Genomic DNA, 20,754 nt, shown 5'->3' on the forward strand with positions numbered 1-20,754 from the left:
TTAAGTTAATAAAATATCTTCGAAAATAAAATTTTCGAAAAGTCTCAATTGGGTTGTCTAAATGATAGATATCGTTTCAAGGTTTTCAGAGATATCCAGATCACTCGAATCCGAGTTATAACGAAGAAGTTATAACCAACCGAAGATTCGTGTAAAAACCGGTAAAACCCTACTAAACGTAAAAACGCGAAATTTCAATAAAACACTTTTTAGCCTTAAGTTTGTAAGTGAAAGTAATAGATATCATTAAACCGTAAACATACATAAAAAGAACGCCCAAATCTGACTTCATATGAGGAAGTTATGATTTCTCAAAGTTTCGGACATAGCAGTAGATAGCTAGAAACTCGAAATCGAGATCGAGCGACTTTTTGCCAACATGACCTAAACGAGAATCGAAGATCTCATAAATGGTATTACAACGGTAAAAAGTCTGACGAAAACGGACGTCGGACGAAGAAGTTATGGATTTTTAACGGACTGTTCCTGTCCCGGCCTATTAAAAATAAATAAATAAATAAATAAAATCAAAACCAGCCGACGAAGCCTAAATGAAAGTTGTAGAGTACATTCTCACCTACGCGTTCATATAAAGAACGTCAAAAACGGAGCTCGTATACGAAAGTTGCGGATTTTACAAGTTCGAGGCACACAAACCAAGAGGATTTACGCCCAGCGTACCCTCGTACGTCCAGCGTACTCGGATGCTAGGCCTCAGTTCGTCCATGTCGCTCCAATGCTTCGTCCGAGGATGCGGTAAGCCATGACGCATGCGAACGCGCCGCGTAACCTCGCTGGTACGCCCCGCGTACACGAGGGTTCCAGCCCCTATAAAAGGGATGCGAGAGTTCCGGGTTTCTTTGCTCATTTTCTCTCGTTCTCTTGCGTTTTTACCTCGTTTTGCGTGCAAGAAAAATCCCGAATTCCCGGTTTTCATATCCAAGTCCCGAAGGAAGTTTTACGCTCCCAAGATTCCCGAGAATCCCGAGAAATCCGCTTTCTCCTGTCAAAGTTCTGCTCGGTTTTTTTTCTTCTCACCTTCTTCAATCTATCAAGTGAGTTCATACCCCTACAAACACACTTTAAATACATTTTAAATGCTTTTTTAAATACTTTTAAGGGGGGGAATACAAGTAAACACCTGGTTATTATCGTGTGAAAATATCTATCCTTTGCTATGCATTTTATACTGTTATTTTAACTATCATATGAAAACCTTCGCACGCAACACATATTGCAAAAACACCTTGTCTTTTCAGAATAAAAACATGATGTTATATAATTATCAAACAATTTAATTATATTTTGAGTATAAATATTCAATAATATTATTACAAACGTTATACTTGCATACAAAGTCGATATGGCACTAGGTTTTATCATACAATCGAATCACACATTTGGAAAAACTATAATAGGTATAGTTTACTAGATATCCATGGAATTTTACATACTACAAGTACTATATCAATTAAATACTTTCATATACAAGAACAAATGGACTTTTCATACGTAAATCTATTTGATACTAAGTTTTGTGAGACATTCAACTTCACGTACTTTCAAGTATGCAGTCAAAGTCTTGTATTACTTTTTGTTATTTAAATCAATCATATGTGATTTATAACCGTGTTTCAAACAATAGGATTTCATATACTTCAAACTATATTTCAAACAAACTACTTTTAAATCGTTTTATAAATTGACATCAACTCATCAATATTTATTATTAAACTCTTCAAAAGGTTTTACAAAACTTCCTTTTAACTTATATATCGTCAAATGCATGCCTATATATGTATAGTTATGTAAGTAATGTTTAAAGGACTTAGAACTGCTAACCCACTTTATTTCCTTTTTTTTGTTTGAATGTGTACTTAGAGTAATCGGTTAGTTGTCCGAAGGTCGTCTAAACATTAGTTATATATTATGTATACATATGTAGATATAAAAGTACCAGTCAATCATTCAAATACTACAAAGAAGAATACTATAACGGAAATTACTAGTAAGCTATTATAGGTATAGTTTAGGAGAATACTATCATAAACAAGTAGTAGACAGAGAATACTACAACAGAGAATACTATTACAGAGAATACTACAACAGAGAATACTATTATATACAAGTACACATAGAGAATACTATCATATACAAGTACATACTAAGAAACTATAAGAGAAAGAACATACTAAGATGCTATAGCATGGAACAACTACAGGATCTAACTATATCAATGATCACTAACGCATTGTTCTAAACAAAAGGTGATAATAAATTGGGTATACATGATCATATAACTTTAATGTGGATACTACGGCCTAGCAATTCGTTGCGGAAGCCACTCTTGTTTCCCAGAATCTCTTGTAGGGAGAACGTTTAGTATGGGAACTACTTATCACATTATGACCTTAATAAAATAAATATGTTTTCAGGTAATTAATACTGCGGGTTGTCAATTCTGAAGACCCCTGAGTACTTACTTTTCCCATTACTTTCATATAGTGATAGTTCTACTTGGAAGTCAAAGCAAGTTATTTTCGAGTTAAGATAGTTATAAACTAGGGAAAAACATCCACTTTTATAGAGAAATAAACATTCAAAACAGTCAGGTCTTGGCAGAAGATTACTTTTTATACTAGTAGGAAATATGGGATTTTCTAGGGGTTTTTAAACATATACAAACATTTATATTCAAACTTTTACAAACATTTACATTCAAACTTTTACGAACATTTACATTCAAACTTTCACAAACATTTACATTCAAACTTATACAAACATTGACATTAAATACTAATGAACTCACCAGCTTAAATGCTGATCTACGCTTTCAAAATAACTTGTATTCTCAGGTCGTCAGTAGACAGGTACCGATGTCAGGTTTTGAGAAGACGGAGCATCTTCAAGACTCGTCTTTTATTTTGATTATTCATTTTTGGTGTCTTATTACTATTAAAGAACACACTTGTATGAAATTATACTATTAATGCAACGGATGATGTTGTTGCTTATTTACTACTTTGCATTGTTATGATACTATACATGACGTCCTCCGCCCCAGAATGTTTCCGCCGTTCTGGTTTTGGGGTGTGACACTAAAGATGCAAATATCAAAATACCCCACACTTGACTTTTGCTTGCCCCCAAGCAAAACTGAAATTAAGCACACTACTATTACATAGACAATCCCAATCCAACCCAGCCATTATGTCAAGACCGCAACGCATGCATTTGTGTCTAAATAATTTTCCTAAGGACCCCCCTTAATTCTAAATACTCACAATCCTCATAAACACTCGCCCACTTTTTCCGAACAATGCTCATTTTATGCATCCCTCCGAATCCATCCGTAGAAAACCTCCTAGTATCAAGGTGTTTTTGGTTGAGCAACCCAAGCATACATATTCTAAAAATTACAATTCTTCGATACCACTATGGAGCTTTTTGGAATTCTTCACTTTCTTGATAATTTGAACTTTGATTTCTTTGAATTCTTCAAATTTGCCACCTTTTTGATTTTCTTTGATTTTTGGGTATTTTCAACTTTTGAACTTTTGGAATTTTGATCTTTTGATCTTCACTTTAACTGCTCCAAAATTCTTACAACTTTGCTTGTAATTCTCTCTCTTTTTTTTACATGTATCTCACTTTTTTCACTCAATACCTACATGCTTAAGCAAGGGCGCTCAACTTCAACCTTTATTGATTAAGGATAATAATTTTCCTGGATACATTTCAAGTACACGATGCTAAACTTATTGCATCCCTCAAACTAAGCGAGGTTGTGTTTTTGTCCCATGATTTCACTAGAATAAAGGAGGCTACAAATGCATTATAACGTATATTGGCTCAACTAAACATTTGGGTCTTCAAAGAATCATCGAACATAATACTAGCATGAACCCTAATTGCTTTTACCAAAATTTTCTAATTTAGCCGTTGCAATTTTAATGCAAAAATTCAAAATTTAACTAAAATTTTAGCTAATGTAACCAACCCCCTACCCCACACTTAATTTATGCAATGTCCCCATTGCATATTATGCATGATAAATAAGAAAATAAAGAGAGAATTGGAACAAACTCCCCTGGGGTAGTAGTGGCGAGGTCGGTATTTCTTCTCTTTTAACTCCACTTCAAATGACTTTAGACATGGGAACAGCTCATCCATGCCTTGGGTGTCATATCTTGTGTGGGAAAGCTCCAAAAAATACAGGAAAGATACTCGGAAATCTCCAGAAATCAAACTCTAAGCAATATGAGCAGAATATAAGCCTTGAGAATGAAAAAGTGATAAACTCGTCGAGTCTATACGACAACTCGACGAGTTGCAACGTATCAAGCAAAAAAATCGTGGAATTGAACTCGGACTCGTCGAGTAGGTAATGTGCACTCGGTGAGTCCATCGCTGAGTGAGAAATATAAATATTCTGCTTTTGGGTTCCATTTCTGATATGGCTGGGTACGATAACTCAGTGTGTTTTCTTCATTTTTCTTCAACAAATAACACTCTAAGACCCTCCTTGAGAACGGACTCGACCCTAAACTCAAGCACATTCTCATCTAGACCCGATCCTCACTCTAACCTTGACAATTGAGACTCTTGCATGCATCCAATCCTTCAATCTGAAAAGAAAACAACCACAAGTGATAAAAGAAAACAAATTCCTACTTAAACATCCTACAAGTTCAACACCCAAAACAAAGAAAAGTAAATAGTCTTAAACATCACAAACACAATAAAATAAAGCATCAATCTTCCTCCTCGTCTTCATCTCCTCCGCCTCCACTTCCACCCGCGTGGTTTCTTCTCGCTTGCACCCTTTCATCCCAACTCGACACATACGGGAATCCGGGCCTTGGTGCAAAATGCATTTGTTCAAACAAATAAGCAAATGACTCATTGACATAGTTCACGCCCCGCCTGAGGTCGTCTTGGTATCTTCGCAGCTCAACATTATACCAATCCATAGGTAGCTCCTCATCCACCGGAATAACCGGTGGATCTTGTGGCACCCGTTCTCTCCTTTGTCTCACCCTCCTCCCCGATTCCTCTAGTACTAATGGTTAATCATCATTTGGAATACTAACATGCCCCCTCCATAATCCTCAATGATCCTAGCCCTCCTGAATAATGTTGTGCTGAAGGGAGGAGTAGGAATCATAGTCAATGCTCGTGCCTCTTGTCGGTCCAAAATACCATAAGTTCTCGCAAGCCTTGTAACAAACATGCCACCATTGATTTTTGAAGTCACCCGCTCTTTAACTGCCCCCTCTGCCAAGTATTTTGCCATGCAATATGGCAAATTGCAAAATACATTATGAGTGATAATACTCCACATGTAAAAGATGTCGAGAGTGGGGACTTTATCGTTATCCTTTCGCATGTTTATAAAGCTCGCGATCAGACGATGTATTAAGTGATGAATCGGGGAACGGATGCTCCCCTCTTGGGCGGATGAAGGAATGTAAACCCGGTTGGCAATGGTGGTCCACCAAGTAGAGGCAACCACATCCTCAGGTAAGTCTTTGTGGCACTACTCCAAGAATGACTCAAAAGTCTCGGACATGATCTCATTCTGATCATAAATACCAAGCCTCCACACCAGCTCCGCCATGCTGCACTGGCGAAACTCTCCTCCAAGGTAGAATGAAATAATATTCAGACTATAGTAGTCGTCACCACCCCGGAGAGAGATGGTGGCAAAGAACTCCCAGCAAAGCTCTTGATACACGGGTTCTTGAAGCTTGAACAACCGACTCCACCCGTCACAGATTATTTGTACCCCATTAACTTCACAAGACTTGACCAAATAATGGTTCAGCGCTTCTTCCAACCCAGCTTGCCCTATCCATGACCAGTCCAACTCATTAGGAACATATATTTCCTTCCGCTTCAAAGCCTCCAGCTTGCTTTTTGTACGTGTGAGTGAAGACTTGTTGGTGATGCTTGGAAAAGTCAACCATGGGATGTCCCCATAACCACCTCCTCGTGAGCTTTGACCTCTCCTATACATGGTTCCTACACAGCAAAGAAACAAGAAAACCACAAGCAAAATACCGAAAATATTAAAAATGGCAGAATACTAGGCATCAGCAGCATGGACTCGCCGAGTCCATGAACTGCTCGACGAGTAGGACGAACTGCGGGAGTCCAGATCTGTTCTGATGAAATTAACCAGCCAAATCCATAAATTATTTTAGGGGTTTGCTTCGGTATGTTCCAGGAGTATATGATTGTAAAAACTTACGTCTAAAACGTCCTAATTTGTCAAAAATCAAAACCCTAAAATCCAAGTTTTCCCAAAATCGGGATTTTCTAGAAATTAAGGGTGATATTTCACCAAAGATCGAAACTTGTAAAGGATTAAGAGCTAAAGTTGTTACCTTGTTGGTTGAATTCGAAAAAGAAGAGAAGATTCAAGATGAAGGCTTGAGAGAGTGCACGTCGAGTATGGGGGTGGCGACTCGTATGAATGGCTGAAAGTGTTTGCAATTTAGCGTAAAAACCCCTTTTTTACATAATGTAAAATAAAAAAATCTTTTTTTTTGGGGTAATATATGGACTCGTCGAGTAGGCGGACCTACTCGGCGAGTAGATGCCTGATTCAGCGATTTTTCAGGATTTCTGAAATGGACTCGCCGAGTTGACTTAGAGACTCGTCGAGTTTTTCATTCTGTGCAAAATTTGATTTTTCAAAATAAAATGTATGCCACCCCACACTTGAGCATTGCTTGCCCTCAAGCAATCATTTTAAACATAGAAGAAGATTGATAAAAACAAATCCTAAGCAATATGAAAATAATAATAAAAAAACGAAAAAGAGAAGAAAAAGAAAGAAAACTCTAAACGCGGGTTGCCTCCCGGAAGCGCTTCTTTTTAAGGACTCATTAACTGGACTCCTTCCCGCTTACGTTGCTGTAATCCCTTCCAGCAGCAGCCCTTCTTCAAGTTCTTCTTTTCTCGGAATTCCTTCTTCATATCTTTTCACCCTATGACCATTGACCTTGAAAGGACTTCCATCTCTTGATATTAGCTCAATAGCTCCATGTGGAAAAAAAATTTACTATCAATGGACCATCCCATCGTGTCTTAAGCTTGCCCGGAAATAGTTTGAGCCTTGAATTATAAAGTAACACCTTTTGTCCTTCGTAAAAGTCCTTATTACCCTTGAGTCTTTTGTCATGCCAATTCTTGGTCTTTTCTTTGTAAATCAAGGAACAAGTGTATGCCTCATTCCTTAGTTCTTCAAGGGCATTCATTTGCATCAATCGGTTGTTTCTAAGTTCAGCCTAATCAAAATTGCACATTTTTAAAGCCCAAAATGCCTTATGCTCAGTCTCAACTGGCAAGTGGCAACTCTTCCCATAAACCAACCGATATGGTGTAGTACCAATAGGTGTTTTGAAAGTTGTTATAAATGCCCATAGTGCATCATCAAGCTTATCTGCCCGATATTTCTAATATTCTCTTCAACGCCCTATTTGTAACTTCAGTTTGCCCACCCGTTTGAGGATGATAGGATGTTGAAAATCTATGGTGGATACCATATTTTTGCAACACCTTAGCTAATTGATAATTGGCGAAGTGGGTGCCTCGATCACTAATTAAAGCCCTTGGAACTCCAAATCTTGAAAATAATTTATTGAGAAAACGTACCACTACTCGAGCATCATTCGTGGGTAATGCTTGTGCCTTTGGATACATAATCGACTGCTACCAAAATGTATTTATTTCCCTTTGACATTGGGAAAGGTCCCATGAAGTCAATTCCCCAAACATCAAATATTTCACAAACTTGAATGCTATTTTGGGGCATCTCGTTGCGTGATGAAATGTTTCCCGACCTTTGGCATGAATCGCATTCTTTAACAAATTTTGTAGCATCTTTAAAGATAGTAGGCCAATAAAAACCCGAATCAAAAACTTTCTTGGCTGTATATTGCGCACCATGATGTCCACCGGTGGGCCCGCTATGACAATGCTCCAAGCTTTTCAGACTTTCTTTCTCGTATACACATATTCTTATCATACCATCAGCACAGCTATGAAAGAGGTATGGCTCATCCCAAAAGTAATACTTGATTTCTGAAAGGAACTTCTTCTTTTGTTGGAGGGTCAAGTCTTTCGGGAAATTCACCTCCAATCTTGTTTTCTTCTAACTCTTCCAAGTGCGGGTTTTCCAATCTCAATAGATGATCGGCAACCACGTTTTCCATCCCCTTCTTATCTCGTATTTCAATGTCAAATTCTTGTAGTAGCAATACCCAACGAATCAACCTTGGCTTAGCATCTTGTTTAGCAAAAAGATACTTAAGGGCAGAATGGTTGGTAAAAACTATGGCTTTTGACAAAACCAAATATGAGTGAAATTTATCAAATGCAAAAACCATTGCTAGTAGCTCCTTTTCTGTAGTAGTGTAGTTCTCTTGTGTTGGGTTCAGGGTCTTACTTGCATAATAGATTGGCTGAAAATGCTCGTCAATTCTTTATCCCAAAACAGCTCCCACCGCAAAGTCACTAGCATCACACATTAGCTCAAAAGGAAGACTCCAATTTTGAGCTACCATAATAGGTGAAGTAGTCAACTTTTCCTTCAACAAATTAAATGCTTCAAGACATTCTTTAGAAAAGTTGAATGGGGCGTCCTTCAAAAGAAGTTGAGTCAAGGGTCTTGTGATATTCGAAAAGTCTTTAATAAAGCACCTATAAAACCCCGCATGGCCTAAAAAGCTTCTTACCCCCTTGACATTTGTTGGAGGTGGCAATTTGGCTATAGTGTCCACCTTTGCTCTATCCACCTCTATCCCGATACTTAAGACCTTGTGTCCTAGAACAATTCCTTCCTTCACCATAAAATGACACTTCTCCCAATTAAGGACAAGGTTGGTCTTCTCACATCTTGCTAACATTAGATCCAAGTTAGACAAGCAATCTTCAAAAGAGGAACCAAAAACCGAGAAGTCATCCATAAAAATCTCCATAAACTTTTCGATCATATCATGAAAGATAGCCATCATGCACCTTTGGAAAGTAGTTGGTGCATTGCATAACCGAAAAGGCATGCGTCTATATGCGAATGTTCCACTTGGGCATGTAAAAGTGGTCTTCTCTTCGTCTTGTGGGTCGATTGGAATTTGAAAGTACCCCGAAAACCCATCGAGAAAACAATAATAAAGATGACCGGAAAGCCTCTCAAGCATTTGATCGATAAAAGGAAATGGAAAGTGATCCTTGCATGTGGCCTCATTTAGCTTCCTATAGTCGATGCAAACTCGCCACCCGGTTACCGTCCTTGTTGGAATTAATTCGTTGTTTTCATTAGCCACTACCGTCATAACTCCTTTCTTCGGAACCACTTGGACCGGACTTACCCATGAGCTATCGGAGATCGAATAAATGATTCCGGCATCTAGTAATTTCACCACCTCCATTTTCACAACTTCTTGCATGTTCGGGTTGAGTCGTCTTTGGCGTTGTACTACAGCTTTTGATCCATCTTCTAAGTTGATTTTGTGGGAACAATAGGCCGGACTAATTCCCTTTATGTCGGTTATCATCCATGCTATAGCACCTTGCCTCTTCTTTAGTACACCTACAAGGCTCTCCTTCTCATGTTTGTCCAAATCAACAGCTATAATTACAGGTTTTTGCTGGCCATCTTCAAGAAATGCGTACTCCAAGTGATCTGGTAGTGCCTTGAGCTCAGTTTTTGTGTTATGAATGCTGAACACGTCGAGTCCAGTAAGGGGACTCGTTGAGTCCGGTGTAATATTCGCGACTGTTCGGGGTTCTTCAAATGGACTCGCTGAGTCGGTCGAGGCTACTCGGCGAGTCGAGCTTTCTGCACTTACGATCAGATAGTTATAATCAGCTTCCTCGAGCAGTCTTTCTAATTCCAGCAGGTCCTTTTTAGCATCAAACTCTTCTTCAAATGAGATGGTGGACTTGCTTGGTTTTTCTTCATTCCAATCTTCCAACATGTCAATCGAAAATGACGTGTCATCGCTACTCCTTGCATGCTTCATGGCTTGATCAACTCCGAAAGTGACTGATTCGTCTCCTACCCGAAGGGTAAGTTTAGAATCTCGCATGTCGACGATAGCACTTGTTGTATTAAGAAAAGGTCTTCCTAATATGATCGGGACTTGGGGATCTGCTTCCATGTCTAAAACTATAAAGTCTGCGGGGAACATGAACTTGTCCACTTTCACCAAAAGATCTTCACAAATTCCCCTAGGAAATGTAACCGTCTTGTTTGCTAGGTGTATTGCCATACGAATGGGCCTTGGCTCGGGAAGATCTAACTTTTTGAAAAATGAGTAAGGCATGAGATTTACACTTGCCCCTGAATCAGCTAATGCATAAATGGTAGCTAAGTTTCCAAATTGGCGGGGCAATGTTAAACTTCTCGGATCTCCTTTCTTTTTAGGAAGTTTGTTCAACATAGCAGCTGAACAGTTCTCGTTTAGGACCACCTTCTTCACTTCTTCCATCTTCCTTCTATTAGTTAGAAGCTCCTTGAGAAATTTGGCGTATTTTGACATTTGAGCAACCACTTCTATGAATGGTATATTAATTTGAAGAGCCTTTATGTGTTCTAGGAACTTCTGGTAGTCTTCTTCATTCTTTTCTTGTCTAGCTCGGGCTGGATATGGCAGTGGAGGCTGATATGGCTTAACAAGAGGCATAATTTTCTGATCAGGTGTCGGACTCGTCGACTCCATATCCTGTACTCGGCGAGTAGAGTCTGGGTTCAGCTGGGTCTGATTTTGTTTCTGCCCTTCTGCCTCCTGCTCTTGTACCAGCTTCGGATCTTCGTTCTGAATAGGGTCCAGAGGGGTTATAATCTTCCCACTCCTAGTTGTGACAACGTTTATATGTGCGCCTTTCGGGTTACTTTCGGTATTGCTCGGAATTCCATCCGGTCTTCTCTCATTCACTTGTTGTGCAAGTTGGCCCAGCTGCTTTTCTATGTTGAGAATAGATGCTTGCTGATTCCTAAGCAAAGCTTGTTGATCTTTCAGTTGGGTTTTGAACAATTCTAACACTCCTAAGTGTACATGCAACCCTAGAAAACCTTGGATCTATGTTTGTCTAAGATACATGCAAAATACATTTTCCAAGGTTCATAAACCTATCTAGCATACATGGGGAACTTTATAATAAAAGAGATAGCTAGAAATACATACCTTGTTGTTGTTATGATTCCTTGAAACCTTGTGAGCCTAGCACCTCAAGTGTGATGCCTCAAATGCTTCACACAACACCAACTACACTTGGAATAAACTCTAAGAGAATAAGAACACTTGGATTTTCGGCTAGCCCTCTTTTTCCACTCTAGTAACCGAAAATGGTGAATAATAGCTTCTTTATATAGTATGTTACAATTAGGGTTACACCATGTAAACCCTAATTGTCATGACCTTTCATTTCCATGACCCATGGGTTATGTAACCCCCATGGAGCATCCATGGAGCATCTTATGGGTTTAACCCAACTTGATAATCCATGGAGCCTTGGCCCACTATATAAGTTATGGATGATTGACACAATCAACCCATATATTTAATTAGTCTTCTTTTGATCACATAATTAATTCTAAATTAATTATTGATCAATACTAACTAAATATTATTATTCTTATTATTAATATATTAGAACTTATAATATATTAATAAACCATAAGTGTCTTATTTCTATCATTTAGTCTATCCAAGTGCATGATGCCATGCAACCCAAATGGACCATGTCGGGTCGGGTCAAGTACATACCAAATATAGTTATGGACTTAGACACTATATCCAACAGTCTCCCACTTGGATAAGTCTAATAACTATAGTTGCAAGTATGACTTCAGGAACCGATCAGCAATCGTAGCTCTTTCAAGGTCTCTCGGAACTGAGAAGATGATGGTGTTCCATTTTAGATAAGTGATCATATAATCCTCTGTTCTAGATATCAGCCGGACAAACACATGGAACAATGTCTTTCTATTGTCTAGCAGTTGTTTCCCGATTTCTGATTTGTTTGACATAGAACTTAATTGAACACATCAATTAAGTTCTGACCGGGCCCGGTATATGGGTCAAAACAAAATCATCGAGGGGCCCAGATATCGCTTCTAATCCAAGAAGGAACAGATAAACTTCGACTCATATGTTTGCTCTACTACTTGTTGAATTACACACAAAGGTACGTTTTATAACATCGAGTTACCAATGCGTTTTCGTACAATCAATGCATAACCAACTCATAGGTAACAAATCATATGTCTAGGTTTGAAGACTTATATGATATTACCGTCTCACGATCACTCGAGATAAATTCCATGAAGTGATACCAGTGAGCGTGGGTTGAATCCAATACTCAGAACTTATGAGCACTCATGAGTGTTGTAGCCCCCTTTGTCCAACATCTTGGACCTCTACAAACCAACCCATGACAGTCTCGATTCATATGTACTTCCAACATATGATTGACTGTGGAGAATTTGAATAATATGATATATACCATAACATAATTATTCTGGAAGTCAAAACATGCAAAAATAAATACTAGTAAATGATTGACAAGAGATAGCAACACTTTACTCATAAATAACAACTTTTATTTATCATCAAATGTCAATTACATTTTACATATTTCAAAATTATCTAACTTCTAAAAACTCATATCATATCTTAGCCCTATGCACCTAGCATGCTGAAGATACTTAACCCTACTCAGTCCCTTCGTGAGGGGATCTGTCGGGTTCTCATCTGATGATACCCTCTTTGCCACGAGGATTCCTTCTTCTATTCGATGTCTGATGAAATGATATTTTATGTCGATGTGCCTGAATCTCCCGTAATCCCTTGGTTCCTTTGCTAAGGCAACTACACTTTCACTATCACAGAAAATTTCCATGGGCTCCTTAATAGCTGGTACAACTCCAAGGTCTCCGATGAAGTTCCTTAGCCATATAGCCTCCTTTGCTGCTTCACTTGCTGCTATATACTCTGATTCACAAGTGGAATCAGCCACTGTATCTTGCTTGGAACTTTTCCAAGTAATTGCCCCTCCATTTAGAGTAAAGACCCAGCCCGACTGAGAGCGAAAATTATCCCTATCAGTCTGAAAGCTAGCATCACTATACCCTGCTACTTTCAAGTCATCACTCCCACCAAGGGTAAGGATCCAGTCCTTAGTCCTTCGCAGGTGCTTGAGAATATTCTTTACTGTAGTCCAGTGAGCCTTGCCAGGATTACTCTGATATTTGCTAACCATTCTTAAAGCAAAAGCAACATCAGGACGAGTACAAGTCATAGCACACATGATCGAGCCTACATCGGAAGCATATGGGACTCGATTCATCTCATTTATCTCTTCATCTGTACTTGGGCACTGAGTTTTACTCAGTCTGGCATTACACTGAATAGGTAAATCTCCTTTCTTGGAATTTTCCATACTGAACCTCTTCAGCACTTTATCCAATTAGTCTTTTATTCCTGTTTCTCAAAATCTTTATCCCGAGGATATAGGCAGCTTCTCCTAGGTCTTTCATAGCGAAACACTTCCCAAGCCAGGATTTCACTTCCTGCAAGGTTGGGATGTCATTTCCTATGAGCAGTATGTCATCCACATACAGTACCAAAAAGCTAACTATACTCCCACTAGCCTTGACATATATACACGATTCATCTTCACATCTCGAAAAGTCAAACTCTTTGACTTTCTCATCGAAGCAAAGATTCCATCTGCGAGGTGCTTGTTTCAATCCATATATGGATTTTTCAAGCTTACACACTCTATTAGGGTATTATGTACTTACAAAAACCTCTGGCTGAACCATGTAAACATCCTCAGCCAACTTTCCATTAAGGAAAGCGGTTTTGACATCCATTTGCCATATTTCATAATCATGAAATGCAGCAATGGCTAACATAACCCTAATAGACTTAATCTTGGCCACTGGTGCAAAGGTCTCATCATAATCAACTCCCGGGGTTTGAGAATAACCCTTTGCAACCAGTCGTGCCTTATAAGTGTGTACATTACCATCCATGTCGGTCTTCTTCTTGAAGATCCATTTGCACCCTACTGTCTTACGACCTGGTACATTGTCAACCAAGTTCCAAACTTGATTGTCATACATGGATTGTATCTCGCTATCCATAGCCTCCTTCCATTTAGCAGACTCAGGGCCTGCCATGGCTTCCGTGTAGCTGTTAGGCTCTTCCAGATTTGTCAGTGTATTATCACTGATAAGGGTATCACCTTCTGCAGTAATATGGAAACCATAATAATGTTCAGGTGCATTCCTAACTCTGGTGGAACGCCTCAGAGGTATGGACTCTTCAGTCGGCTCAACAGGAGTTTCCTCCTCAGGTTGAGGGCTAGGGTTTGAGGTTCCTTCACCGCTTGACTCTTGAATTTCTTCAAGGTCAACTTGCCTCCCACTGTCTCCTTGGCTTATGAGTTCTCTCTCTCGAAAGACTCCTCTTCTTACTACAAAGACCACATTATCACTGGGTCTGTAGAAGATGTAACCAAAGGATTTCTGTGGGTAGCCGATGAAAATACACCTCTCACTTCGAGGTTCGAGCTTGTCATGAGTCTCGCGTCCCACGAAAGCCTCACAACCCCAAACCTTGATGGGGTCTAGATTTGGAACTTTTCTAGTCCACATCTCGTGAGGTGTTTTGGCAACCTTCTTTGTAGGGACTAGATTAAGGATATGGGCGGCAGTTTCTAAGGCATACCCCCAAAATGAGATTGGTAGCGAAACTCGACTCATCATGGAACGAACCATGTCCAAAAAGGTTCGATTGTGCCTCTCAGCTACACCATTCAACTGTGCTGTTCTGGGAGGTGTCAATTGTGAGACTATCCCACATTCCTTAAGATAGTCAAGGAACTCGGTACTAAGATACTCACCACCTCGATCGGATCGAAGCATCTTAATGTTCCTGCCCAACTGATTTTCCACTTCTTGCTTAAACTCTTTGAATTTATCAAAGGTTTCCGACTTATGTTTGATTAAGTAGACATATCCATATCTACTAAAATCATCAATAAAAGTCACATAAAAGCGATTAGCATCTCTAGTGGCGGTTCTGAAGGGTCCACACACATCTGTGTGTATGAGATCCAACACACCTTCACCCCTAGCACAAGTGCCAGTAAAAGGTGATTTTGTCATTTTTCCAAGTAGACAAGATTCACAACTATCATCCGACTTTAGGTCAAATGATTCCAAGACTCCATCCTTTTGGAGTCGGCCTATGCGTTTCTTGCTTACATTTCAAGACGACAATGCCATAAAGATGCTTTATCTAAGCTAGTGGAAGAATCAATACACAATACATTATTTCCTAAGTTATCTTCAACGGATACAGTTTCATACACACCATCACAAGGTAATGCTTTAAAATAAAGAACACTATTATATAAAGCATCAATACCACCACTTTTATTATCAAAATAAAAGGTGAAAATTTGTTTATACAATGCATGAAAGGAAATAACATTTCTTGCCATTTCTGGCGAATAACAACATTTATTCAAGTCTAATGTAAACCCATTATCTAGTAACAAGGAATAAACTCCAATCTTGGTGACAGGTGAAACTTTCCTATTCGCCATGATGAGGTTTATCTTTCCATGCTCCAAATCCTCACTTCCTCTTAGTCCCTGCAGATCAGAACATATGTGAATTCCACAACCTGTATCAAGGACCCAAGACTTAGAATGAGGTGAGTTGTTAGACAATATTGTGTATATACCTGCATGGTTGGGTTTTACTTTCCCATCCTTAAGATCTTGCTGGTATTTAGGGCATTTTCACTTCCAGTGCGACTTTTCATGGCAATAGAAGCATTCAGCCTCATTAGGGTTAGCAGAAGGAGTGACAAAACCTTTCTTGGTTTTGTTTGAAGAGGAGCCTTCAAGGGTCTTACCCTTGGTACCTTTAGAAGGGTTCTTTCTCTTCTTACCTTTGCCATGCCCGATTGCCAAGACATTAGCCGCAGTAGGAGTAGGAGGAGTAGTAACACCCGACTTACCCTTAAGACTACTTTCTGCAGTCTTTAAGAGTCCTTGAAGTTTACTAAGTGTAACTTCTTCCTTATTCATGTGGTATGTCATTCTAAATTGATCATAACATGAAGGTAAGGAGTGCAAAATGATATCTATTGCTAGCTCCTCAGGAAAGTCAACATTCAGTTTCTTCAAGCGATCCACAAATCTTTGCATTTTCTGTATGTGGGTCGTGAGGGACTCATTGTCCTTCATTTGGGTGGTTATCATGGAGGAGATTATTTCATACCTCTCTTGACGAGCACTTTGATGGTATCGCTCCATGAAGTCCATGTGCATCTCAAAAGGGTAATAGTCCTCATAGGACTTTTGGAGGTCAGCTGTCATTGTGGCACTCATGATACATGCTACTTTGGTAGCATCCCTTTCATGTGCCTGAAATGCAGCAATCTCCTCTGGGGTAGCAGTTGACTCATCAATCTCCTTCAGCTCCTTATCAAGGACATATTCTTTGTCGTCATAGCGAGTGACCATCCTGATGTTTTTGATCCAATCCATAAAATTGGATCTATCAAAGATGACTCTCCCACAAAGGTTCATGAGAGAGAAGGAGCCAATAGCGTTTGAGCCAGAAGCATTGTTTTTAGAAGACATCTGAAATGAAAGAATAAGTTTAGATTAGATTTCAGGATAGTCCTTAATAAAGCACCCAAATGCTATATTAAGGCTAGGACCCAACACAATATTTAATAACTTAGAAGAGGGATGTCGTAATCCAAGCTATAAAATATTTGAAGGTAGGTGAATGACGATTCACCAATTTCCACCATAAAAACGGAATAAATCTTATTAGGTTTTAATTGGTTTAGAAATTCCTAGGTTCTTTGAGATTCATTGAACTTTTCAATGGCATGTTTCAATCTCGAGTGTGCCCTTCAGGTTTTGTGACTGGGATGCCGAGGATCACAAAACAAGGTGTGAAGTAACCATGCAAATTACTTGGTACACTTAATGTATTACCCCTCAATCGAAGTGCTGGTTAACCACACACGCTCCAACGATACTATGATAAACATTAAGTCACCCTTTACCTACCTTGATAAGTCCAAGTTAGTGTGCCGGTTAACCACACACGCTCCACTAACGACTTAATAAAAGTGCAAAGTGTAATTTCATGGATTAGCACCTTATTCACATTTTCCTAAAGTAACTAAGATTGGGAATTTATAAATGTTTAGTTACTTTAGTATATTCATAATACTTATTATGAGAATTTATAAGTCCTTGTTCTACCTTTTCGGCTAACGACCCTCCACCGATCAAGGAAGCGGTGGGTGAGAATGAACGCCCATTAAGCTGCCATTTTATAGGCAACAACCTTATACCCCCCCCCCTTATAGACCGGCTTCGTGAATGAGGCCTACTAATGGTAAAACGACTTTTATCTTATACATATATAATTATTATTCACTTATAATATTATAAAGTATAAGGGTTGAATTTTAATATTTAAAATTCTAAGGGTTGGAACTAAAGTTTTAATTATGACTTTACTTGTTCCAAAACTTGAGGGCAAGTTTTGTAAACTTTCAAAACTTTTCATTTCTCATAATTTATGATTTTATTTGTGTATTAAAATGAAGACTCTTCATTTTCATAACTCTTGTGTTCTTTTAATGGTTTTAATTCAAGTGTGACTCTTGGTTTTTCCATAACTTGAGGACAAGTTATGGCCTCCATTAAAACACATAATGATCAAGAATTAACTAACATGGAGGTTACAAATAATTCATATGATCATCTAAATTCATAAGTTCAAGAACATGATTATCAAGAATTTCAAGAATCATAACATCATGGAATTTTGATATTGGCCATTGTAAATGGATTAGAACAACCATTACACCATCTAAAACAAGTTTAATAACAAAACAGTTTAGGGTAATGTTTCTAGTCCATTTCCAGCAGCAAAAGTCAAAAAACTGCATTCTAAGGCTCCTACTCGTCGAGTGCACGAACCTACTCGACGAGTAGGATGAGTTTTCACATGAACTCGGCGATTCCCCCCATGGAATCGGCGAGTTCATCATGCAGACAACAAAAAATCGACCTTTTTCACTATTTTGCATCAAGTATCAAACAAGCAAGCCTAGGCTCTGATACCACTGTTGGGTTTTGAGCAATTCTAACACTCCTAAGTGTACATGCAACCCTAGAAAACCTTGGATCTATGTTTGTCTAAGATACATGTAAAATACTTTTTCCAAGGTTCATAAACCTATCTAGCATACATGGGGAACGTTATAATAAAAGAGATAGCTAGAAATACATACCTTGTTGTTGTTATGATTCCTTGAAACCTTGTGAGCCTAGCACCTCAAGTGTGATGCCTCAAATGCTTCACACAACACCAACTACACTTGGAATAAACTCTAAGAGAATAAGAACACTTGGATTTTCGGCTAGCCCTCTTTTTCCACTCTAGTAACCGAAAATGGTGAATAATAGCTTCTTTATATAGTATGTTACAATTAGGGTTACACCATGTAAACCCTAATTGTCATGACCTTTCATTTCCATGACCCATGGGTTATGTAACCCCCATGGAGCATCCATGGAGCATCTTATGGGTTTAACCCAACTTGATAATCCATGGAGCCTTGGCCCACTATATAAGTTATGGATGATTGACACAATCAACCCATATATTTAATTAGTCTTTTTTTTTATCACATAATTAATTCTAAATTAATTATTGATCAATACTAACTAAATATTATTATTCTTATTATTAATATATTAGAACTTATAATATATTAATAAACCATAAGTGTCTTATTTCTCTCATTTAGTCTATCCAAGTGCATGATGCCATGCAACCCAAATGGACCATGCCGGTTCGGGTCAAGTACATACCAAATATAGTTATGGACTTAGACACTATATCCAACACTTTCATCATAAGTTGGTGTTCTCTCAACATATTTTGTTGATCTTTAAGTGTAGCATCGGTATCATTGTGTCGTTTCTCGGATGTTGTTACGAATCTTGTAAGCATCTCTTCCAAATCAGCTCTCTTTTCCATAATCGGTTCCTCCTTTTGATAGAAACCCCGTTCTTTTTGCTTGAATTTCTCCTCCTTTGCCTTTTTGTACTCGTCATACGGGAGCCATTCCTTCTTCGGTTTTCGCCAATTATCATCAAATTTGTCGCCACTTGAATAGAATACTTGAGCCTTCTTGTTTCCATTCTCATCCAAATCACAATCTTTAGTGAGGTGAGGTCCTCTACAATTCTCACATCCAACTCGAATAGCATTGATTTTTTGATCCATCTTAGTCATCCTCCTATCTAAACTATCTAGTTTAGCCATCATTGCCGCCATGTTATCGTTAACAGTGTTCACTACCCCCCTACTTACTTCATTTCGTGGGTTATGATATTCTCTAGAGTGTTAGAGAACTCCTCAATTAATTCCTTGATCACCGGGGGTGCCTTCTTTGTGAGGGGTCCTTGCGAGTCAAGGAGCTGCCTAGTTGTTACATTGACTCCATCATAGAAAATGGAGACTTCTTTTTGGCTATTAAGATCATGATCTGGGCAATTCCTTAGTAGACTTTTGTGTCTCTCCCATGCCTTATAAAGGGACTCTCCAGCTTGTTGTTCAAAGTTGGCAATAGCTTTCTTCAACTTGGCTATTTTCGAAGGTGGGCAAAACTGGTCAATAAATTCTTCTTTCATCTTAGCCCATGTAGTGATGGATCCGGGAGGGAGTGACTTGAGCCAATCCTTTGCAGCACCTTTGAATGTAACTGGAAACATACGAATCAGTTGGGTTTCGCGAGGTACATTTGGAACATTAAAATAATCAGCTTCATCATTGACCTCATCCAAGTGTTTATAGGCATCTTCGTGGTCTTTTCCGTAGAAGGGGATCTCCTTGAGTTGAGCAAGTATGTGACCCTTAAGCTCAAAAGTGGCAGTCGCGGGAATTGCGGGTTGCACAAGTCCCGGGCCGGTGTCATCTCGTATCCTCTTCTTCCATTCGCCCATGGGAACTTCATCGATGTTCGCCATGGTGTTGTCAAAGTCACCTTCTAGATCGCTACCTTCTTCAAATTCGCTTTTTTCCCTTTCATACTCGTTCACGATGTCTTCCTTGATTGGGTCTTCGTTTGCCAAGGAAGAGGTGTTGGATGCTCCTGATTTGTTGCTCTTTTTCTTGCTAAAAACGGATTTGAGATTCTTCAAAGGTGAGTTCTTTGAAGAAGCGGATTCTCCAACGGCTTTTACTTTGTTCTTCTTTAGAGCGGACTTCGGGTCTTCAAGTGGAGGAACCAAAGGCGTATTGGATCCTCGGGTCATGTAACAACTGCAACCAAAGTAAGAAAAACGCGTAAAAAGAACAAAAAGAAAATAAAAATAAAAAGTGTTAAACAGCGATAAGCTCGCCGAGCAGCTTCGACTGCACTCGGCGAGTTCAAGGCAGAAACAGAAAAAATTCTAATTAAATTTCTGAAACAGAAAACTATTAAAACTAATCCTAATAACTAAATTACCTAAAAATAACTTTGTGCAAGATAAATCTCACACAATGGATCGATAAAACTAGAAATTAGTGCTAATTTTTGAACCGTTCCCCGGCAACGGCGCCAAAAACTTGATGTGTGTTAACTCAACTAGTTTTAATTCTACTTTTAATTATAAAATTGAAACACAAAGGCAGTGGAC

At 38.8% G+C, this 20,754-nt stretch overlaps 1 non-coding gene across 1 annotated transcript; it reads left to right on the forward strand.

Moving 5' to 3' along the window:
* The first annotated feature begins 19,609 nt into the window (after window positions 1–19,609).
* On the forward strand, window positions 19,610–19,716 carry LOC145161768 (small nucleolar RNA R71). Its single transcript, XR_013738643.1, has one exon. It is a non-coding gene; the product is annotated as a small nucleolar RNA R71 (small nucleolar RNA).
* The last annotated feature ends 1,038 nt before the right edge of the window (window positions 19,717–20,754 follow it).

This window comes from Lactuca virosa, chromosome 2, assembly GCF_052849685.1.
Source record: "Lactuca virosa cultivar CGN04683 chromosome 2, Lactuca_virosa_CGN04683_v6, whole genome shotgun sequence".
NCBI classification, from domain to species: domain Eukaryota; kingdom Viridiplantae; phylum Streptophyta; class Magnoliopsida; order Asterales; family Asteraceae; genus Lactuca; species Lactuca virosa.